Here is an 8,971-nt window from a genome sequence, read left to right on the forward strand (position 1 = left end):
GGATACGGTAAAACCCGGAACGGCTCGGCCCTCTTCCTCAGAGGAACTTGTAGTACTGGCTCCAATCGGGCTGGGGGATTTGGATGACAGCTGTCACTGGGGAGACGTGGAGGAGAAGTTATGCACGGTGCTGCCCCTGCCTGCACACACGGGGCAATCTAGAGTAGACCCTACTAGCATGCTGAGGTGCTGATTTTATACATTTACATATAAACCACCTGGGTCTGAAGCAGTTTTTCCCAAAATCCACACTTACACTCCATGTTTTAAGAATATCCATGATTGAGCAAGCACAGGTGACTTAATTAGTACCTCAGTCAATTTGATTTAACTATCTGTACTCAAGCATGGATATCTTTAAAACCTGGACTGTAATATGGAGTTTGGCAAACTCTGGTCTGAAGGGAGTTACATACATGCCAATATGGGAATGCCAAGTAGTTTATAAATTTTAATACTACATATCGATACATCTCAATATTTAATGACCAGAACAGTTGTCACCTTATACACAGTTTCAGTGATTTACTCACATTTCACAGGGTCCCTGAGGAAAGTTAGTAAATCCCTGAAACGGATAAGGAGACAATCATTCTTGTCATTATTTTCTAGTCCACTGGTTCTCAAACTTGCATGTTTTCATATCTTCTCACAGAATCATCAGTGAAATAATTAGCTCCACCTGTGGATCTTTAGAATGTGTCAGTAAGTAATGAATACACCAGTGAACCTACTGGTTGACCTGGAAAACGTGACCTGTGTGGGGTCCTGAGGACCAAGGCCCGTATCCAATTTGAGGCGAAAAGCCAGGAATCCGCGGATAAGTTTCGCTGATGATGTCATCCCGCAAGGCGGAAAAGTATCGCCGTATTCAATTTGAAAGACTTTCCGCCTAGGCGGAAAGTCAATGCAATGTAATAGGCGGAAAAGTTTCGCCTATGAATAGCAAGCAGAAAAAAGTGCAGAATTGGGGTTTGGGGTGCAACGTTGCGGGAACCCCCGTGCAGCCTTCAGACAGTCCCTCAAAGGTAAACTGCATAATTAAAAAAAAAAAAAGCACTTAAGGACACCCCAAAAAAATCACTTTGAATTTGGGGGCAAAAATTTTTTGGGGGGGACAAAGTTAAAAACTAGCGAATTAGACTCTGGGGGGGGGTCCCCAAGTATGCCCACGTGTTTTTTTATTGCAAGGGTTTGCGGCAGGTGGATTTTTTACGATTTTTTCAACTTAACTTTAGCAACTTTAAAATATGCTGGCACCGATTTTCAAGTACCCCAAATTTGCTGGGATAAGTTATTTTCTGCAAAAAATAAACCTGAATACTATTCTTCACCATTTATACAAAAACGCTGTTTAGCAGCTATTGAGCCCGTTTAAAAACACCAAACACCTTCAGCAAGCCAAATTGGAGGTAACCATAGCTAACCCCCATGTCAGAGCATCTTTTGGGGGTTGTCAGGCTGACTTCCCCAAATCTGACAATACTTTCCGCCTGTTCAAGTTTCGCCGGGTCCCGTTCTTGCGTGCTTTGAAATTGAATATGGGGATACGCGGGCACGTGAACGATACTTTTCTGCCTGCAAAACACGCGATGTAGGCGAAAAGTATCGCGGGTCCATTCAAATTGAATACGGCTCTAAGTTTGAGAACCACTATTCTAGTCCAGAAGTGCCACCCGGCCTGCTGCCTAAAGAGAGACAACTAGTATATTATATGACACTATGCGCCATATTCAATTTGAAGCGAAAAGTCGGTGATGTCATTTTTGCCTATTTCAATTATCCCCGTATTCAATTTCAAAGACTTTTCGCAGGTTCGAAAAGTCTTTGAAAAAAACGGGAATATTTTTCACCACTGAAATAGGTGGCAAAAAAAAGTGCAGAATTGGGGTTTAGGGATGCAGGCTTAAAAAAATAGCCTGCACCCCTGGGAATGTCATTTAAAAACAAACTGTGTCAAAAAAAGTAAAAAAAAAAAATCGGGACACAGCAAAAAATTACTTTAATTTTGGGGGTAAAAAATAAATAAATAGGGAACACACTTCTAAAATAGCCAAATTAAATTCAGAGGGCTCCCCAAATATGCAGCAGGTGTTTTCTTCATTGTGGGAGTAGCGGCAGGTGCTTTTTTGCAGCATTTTTTAAATCATTTTAGGGACTTTAAAAAATGCTTATGCCCATTTTCATGTAGCCCAAATTTGATAGCAATAGTTATTTTTATCCCCCCCAAAAATCTGTGTTATTCTTCACCCTTCTTCATAGCCGCAAATATGCACCTGCCGCGGCTATTACAAACCCCGACTTCCATCAGCAGGCAAAAATGGGTGTACCCATAGTGATCCACCATGTCTGGACATCTTTAGGGGGGTACCAGCCACATTTCCCGAAAATTCCAGTTTTTTTCAAAGATCCAATTTCGCCGGGTCCTGTTTTCGCTCCTTTTAAATTGAATACGGGGATAAGCGGGTACGCGCCCGATACTTTATCCCCACTCTAACATCCGATGTGGAGCGAAAAGTCTAGCACAGACTTTTTGCTCCCATATTGAATATGACCCTATATTGTATATAAATTCTGCGTGTGCCAGGCACTCTCCCATCTGCTGTGTGTGACACCCTCGCTCTCCGTGTGTGCCACCCTCGCTCTCCGTGTGTGCCAGCCTACACTCCCTCTCCAGTATGTGATATGAGACGGCCAATCAGTCCATGTCCTACCCTGCATTTGATATCTTCTGTCTGTTTCCCGCTCCACATGATGTCTCTTCCCCTCCCCTATATGTGTTGCAGAAGCTTCTTTCTCCTCCCAAACCTCACCCCCATTTGGTAACCCTGTCTTTCCTCACCCTTCCCTGTCTCCCCCCTTCCTCCTTTGTGTGTCTCCTCCGTTTCCCCATGTTAATGGCAGATCCTCCAACATTATCCACTCCATCCGGTACATAATGCTCTGCTCCTGGACTTCCCACCTAATTTATGGTTGTAGCCACCTGTGGTGAAACACTTTTCTTATCAATTACCTAGTTCAGCATAGGTGGCTGCAATCATAAATTAGGTGAGAAGTCCAGGAGCAGAGCATTGTGTACCTGATGGAAGGGGTCATGTTGGAGGGTCTGTGATGCCCTGAGGAGAGATGCAGTTAACTGATGGTGGGGGCGGGGGCAGGCACTTCACATCATTAGGCCCCTATCCCTCACAATGTAATAATGCAAATCGTGAGTCGATTGAGAAGTGGTGGGGCCAACATGACATTTTTCTCATAGAAATATGTCATATTGGCCCTGCCTCTTTTCAAGGACCTGCAATTTCCATATTGTCTTTCCCATCCTTCCCACTTTACTAGGAAGTCGGCAGGATGCTGGAGGGCCACCTACTCCTCCGGGATGCAGGGAACTACCCGCAATATGGAAGAGAGGACAACTATGCTTTTGTCTCATCACCTAACCCAGTTTATCAGCTGGTGTCTCCTCCCCATGTGACAGACTCTGTTTTCCACCTTTGTATATGATAACTGTCTCCCTCCCCCATCCTCGCTGTGTGTGACAGCTTCTGCCTGCCCCTTTCCTCCACTCTGCATATAACAGCCTCTCATCTGCTTTACCACTTTACGTGAAAACCTCTGCCAACCAACTCCCTTCCCTTGCATTTCACAGCTTCTGGCTACCCCCTGCCTCATCATGTGACAGCCTACCCCTCTATTTTCCCCTCTCTCCCCTCAGCGTGTTGCAGCCTCTTTCGCTGTCCTCCCTCCCTTCTGTTTGTGCCAGCTGATGTGATACCCCTGGTTCTGATAGGAGCCAGTTGACGTTGCAATATAGTCGGCTGCCATCAGTGGAGTCGTTATGCTCCAAAACTGAGACAAGTCAGTAAAAGGACAATGTTTTTGTGGTTGCACATGCGCAGTTGCCAGGGGGAGATGCAAAGGAGTGGAGTGTTGAGCGGGATGAACTGCCGCAGGTCTGCTGGGAGAGACAAGAGACTGGGCAAAGCATTATAGCTGAAATGGCGAGATGACAGAAGCTACTGAATACAAGCTGATGGTGCACTGAGTGACCCCTGTAGAAGCGCTGTCTGAGAGCCAGAGACATTGTGTCAGCACTGAGAGCTGCAGTTGAGCTCCTTGGAGGCTGTGAGTATAAGAGCTGTAAAAGGGAGATGTCGCTACTGATTTGCAGCCAGGTGTGGGCTCTACTGGAGGCCAGGATGACATATGCCCAACTGGGTCGGTACAATTTTGGTTCAGTGAGGGCCGCAGACAGGCACTGCACATACTCAACTTACAGCCGGGCAACAGGCAGAAAGTGCTCTGCAATCGCACTGATTGTATTTAGGACACAATCACAGCTGCTGGGAAGCATTCTCTAGTTGTTGCCCGGCTGTCAGTCACCATAGGCAAAACTACATCGGTCCACCTTGAGAAGAGGGAGGAGGTGATGACAGCAGAAATGCTGCTCTCTATATTGAGCAGTGCTGCGCCGGCCACTTTCCCTGTTTTAGCATGACCGACGTGGAAGCTGCAGCAGCTGTGGGCCTCGCTGATCGAGAATTGCGCCAATCCTATGGGTGTGCAGTAGAGTAGTCTGGGGTAGAGAACTTCACCCTGGACGTCATAGAGTGCAACTTGATTGGCTGCGCCGGCCCAGGGCATCATTATCCAAAGGGAGTGGTCCGTAACTTGCTGAACAGAGCACCTTGGATGCAGGAAGAAGCAATCTGTTGTTCACAGCATAGGAATGTGTGCAGGGGCGTAGAAAGCCAGGGGAAGGAGGCGTGGCCTAATTGCGTGAAGCGCAGCCACAACCCCTTTTGAAAAAAAAAAAAATTCTGTGAGCCCCTCAGCCCAGCGCAAATCCAGGTCAAGAATCGGTCAGTGTGACTGCCCGGCAGCCGTTGGTCAGGCTGCCAGAGCTGAAGCTTCTCGCAGCCTGACTGGATGCTGGTCACTTCAGAGGCCATGAATCAGGCCCTGAGTTATTGCTACTGTGCAGTGCTGAAGATCATTGGGATATATTGCAAGTGGTACTGTTTTTATTGGGCCTTATCATTGGAAAGCCAAAGCTATTGCAAAGCTATTGCTCTCTGGAATAGGAGATAACTGTACCGGAACTTGATTTGACTTGGAACCCCAAAGTGATTCCGAATTTTGACTCGATTCGACTCGGAACACCTAAGTTTGGATGTATTTGTATTTCTGGAAAACCGAACCGCACATCTCTATCTATAAAGTTAATGATTTGTAACTCCAGGTTCTCAGACAATACATCATAATTCTATTCTTTCTTCCACCTCAGTATAAACTGTTTTCATGTTTTACTTTTCAGTCCTTTCTTACCTATTTATCTCTCTATTTTGAAATCTCAGTAGGAACTAGTTACAGAAACTTAAATGACTAAAAACACTTCAAGTACAATCCGGCCAATGTGTCAGGTTGTTTTATGCGCCACATGTTCCCGAGTCCAGGCTGAACAAGTCAGTGTGAGTGAGTGACTCGGCTCGTAAGTGAACTGGGAGCATAAGATGCACAGTATGTGCTCTAAGCCCAGCATATTTCCAGGCACTACAACCAGGCATGCCAATCATGATGCGGCTTGGGGGATCTGCGAGCGAGATTGCAGGACCCTTTCTGCACATGCACGGAATGGGTCCTATGCAGGCACAAACCCCTAAACATTGGAGATGTACGTTCCTCGGATGAACATACTCCTGTGAATCAGGCCCATTGTCTAGGTCTTTCTGAACCGCTTCCCACCCCCACTCCCCCAGTTTCTCTAGCTATCCCCCCATGTCTCACCTGTTTGCCCTCGTATGTATTCCTTGGTCAAGGGCGGAACTACTGGCGGTGCAGCCGGTGGCTTGCACCGGGGCCCGTTGTGGTGCAGGGGCCCATAGCCGACAGCGCCGCCGCCGCTGCCTACTGACCCGGTCTCCATTAAGTAAATGGATGGAGCCGGAGCGGGCCCCCTCCGGCGGCTCCGACTCCACCAACATGACAGACACCCACCGCGGCCCAGCCCTTGTTGCTGGAGGGACAGGTAAGAGGCGCGGATCGAGAGTAGGGGGGGAGTTGTTGCGGTGTGGAGTGGTGAACAAAAAAAGTCTGGGCAGTAGGACAGACACTGGATTTAATGACTGGGGGGGGAGGGTGTGAGGTGGGGAAAAAAAAGGTTGGGCAGCAGGACAGACACTGGATTTAATGACTGGGAGGGGGTTTAGTGAGGTGGTGAAAAAAAAGTCTGAGTTTGCGTCGGATGTTGAGGTGCCAGAAATGAAAGGGGGGTGGGGACAAAGCATATTCTCAGGCCCGCTGAGAGCTGCGGCGGGCCCGGGTAATAGGGGGCGTGGCCTAATCGTGGGAGGCGTGGCCACGCCCCCTTCCCGGAAAAAGAAAGATATGCAGCGCCACGAAGCGGCGCTGCGCGCTGGGGAGGGAGGGCGCTCTGGGCCCCCTCAGCCCAGCGCAAAGCCAGGGGGTCGCGATCAGTGTGATCGCTCCCCCCACAGGCTTAGGAGACTGCTGTGGCTGCTGCTCAGCAGCCACGAGCAGTCTCCACTGCAGCTCAGCACACGCTGTGTGCTGGGCTGCTGTGAGGGAGGGGGAGCGGCGCCGGACCCGGGCCCCCGCCGGGCCCCTCAGGAAGCCCGGGTAATCTGTACCCGCTCCCCCCCCCTCTCGGCGCCCCTGCATATTCTTGCACCTGGGCCCACCACTCTCTAGATCCACCACTGCCCTTGGTCTCCTACTTTCTATGTGAATAAATGTCTCTCCGTCTATCTTACGCTTAATTGTTTGTATTGGGCAACATTAATTGCATGCGCCTATGCACATAAGATGGGCTACAGCATCTTGCGAGATTGCGAGAGAAGAAATGGAGAGGAAAGATTATATGGACAGTTATTCAGGTAAGTCTATTTTCACATTGTATATATCATTTTTAGATTATTATAAATATATTATTTTTATTTTTGTGATTAAAAAATACCCTTTCACTTGCAAACTATATACAATAAATTATTTGAAAACACTCACATGTCCAGACAACAGAATGATATAGAAAATATAAACTAAAATTTTGTTTTTAAACTATGGGCCAAATTCAGTAAGCTGTGAAAAGTGCCATCTGGCGAAAAGTGGAATGAATTCGCCTCATCTCCTATTTTGATGCAATGTTTTTGCCATGCGCGTCCCCGCTTTTCGCCCTATTCAATTGTAAAATGGGAAAACGCGGATAGGCAAATGTTTTACTAAGTAAAACTAGCAAAAAGGACATCTTTTTTGGAGAAGAAATCAGTCTGTACCCCATAAAAAGCTTCAGTGACCCTGGGAATCAATATAGAATAGTAATAGAAGCCCTAATAAAAGTATTTAGTGAACTTATTTTGAGGCAAAGGGCTGTTATATGCATATGTTTGGAAAAATGATAGAAAACAATGTTTTTTTTCAGAAAAAGAACTAAGAAGTTCCAAAAATATACTGGTAGGTTAATTGGCTTCCTGCAAAATTAACCCTAGTGCGTATGTGTGTGTGCATGTGATAGGGAATATAGATTGTAAGCTCTTCTGGGGCAGGGACTGATGTGAATGGCCAAATATTCTCTGTAAAGCACTGCAGGAATATGTGTGCGCTATATAAATAACTGGTAATACATAAATAAATAACTAATGTAGTTAAGTTTGGGGAACATGAAAATGGGTTCTAGTATATTCTGATGTCTCAAAAATGAAGATTTAAATAAAACATAAAGATACACCTGTTGCAGCCTCCTGCAATCTAAAAACACCTGTCTCATCGATATAGGCCCCCAAAATACCAATCCCCCCGCTTTTTACCCATTTTCTAACAATTTTTTAATTTTTGAAATTGTTTTTTGACCGAATAAGTGTGAATAACTGTGTCTATATGTACGCGTAACTATATGTATGTGACTATGTATGTGTGTAACTATGTATTTGTATAAACAGTATATGTGACTGTATGTATGTGACTATGGCCCCCATTTATTAATGATCGCATTTGCAATGCGATAGGGCATGACATTACCGCCCATGATCTCATTGCAAAATGCGATCATAGCGCCCCAATGTATTATCCGGGACATGCAGGGACACGGGCTCCAAAAGGAATCCGTCCCTGCGATGTCTCTGGAGAGCTGCTGGCCAGTGCCTGGCTGCATCACATGCGCAGTACCGGAGACTGGTGGCCATTGCTGGGGGAACCCTGCGCCGGCTGATTATGCGGTGGCTACAACGCCGGAACCCTGCGTCGGCTAATTATGGCCATAGGCTACAACGACTAGCACCATCTTCAGATGGTTTTAACTGAGGGGGTCAATATTAGGAATGCATCGCATTCCGGATATTGATAAATCTGGCAGCATTGCATCTCCCACAGAAAGCTATGGGGGATGCAGCTGCCTGTGGGAATGGAGGGATTGCAGCATCTCCAATCTCCAATACTTGCTGCGGTCCCTCCTTCATGCATCCAGGGGATACTTAATATTTGAGGTAAACCGCCAAAAACGTGTTTTTTCTGGGATTTTACCTAAAATATTTAATGATAACTGGGCCCCTATAGGTGGGATGTACTAATGGCAAAATTTGGTCAAAACTCTGAAAATTGCTGTTTTCAGATGTCTAGCCACATTACCTGTATCAAGTTCGAACTTGTACCTGATACGCAACAACTACTATAGATGGCATTGCTTATAGAAGCCTATAGTCTTCTTTCCACATAACTCTCCAAAAAGGATTCATTAGGATCCCTCCTAGTGTCCCCCACACTATCCCCTTGTCCCAAATTATGCTCTTAAGGACCCCCAGTCATAAGTGGCCTAGGTGCCCTCAAGCCTTAATCCAGCTCTGCCCAGCTCCCATGCTCCGTCCCGTATCCTCGTCTTAGTGCCTCCACCTCTTCTGGGGCACAAAAAAGGGAATAATCATAAGAGGCAACAGACAAAAGTCATCATGAACAGGGCGCTATC

Source organism: Taudactylus pleione, unplaced genomic scaffold (assembly GCF_031769625.1).
Source record: "Taudactylus pleione unplaced genomic scaffold, aTauple2 ptg000015l, whole genome shotgun sequence".
Lineage (NCBI taxonomy): Eukaryota > Metazoa > Chordata > Amphibia > Anura > Myobatrachidae > Taudactylus > Taudactylus pleione.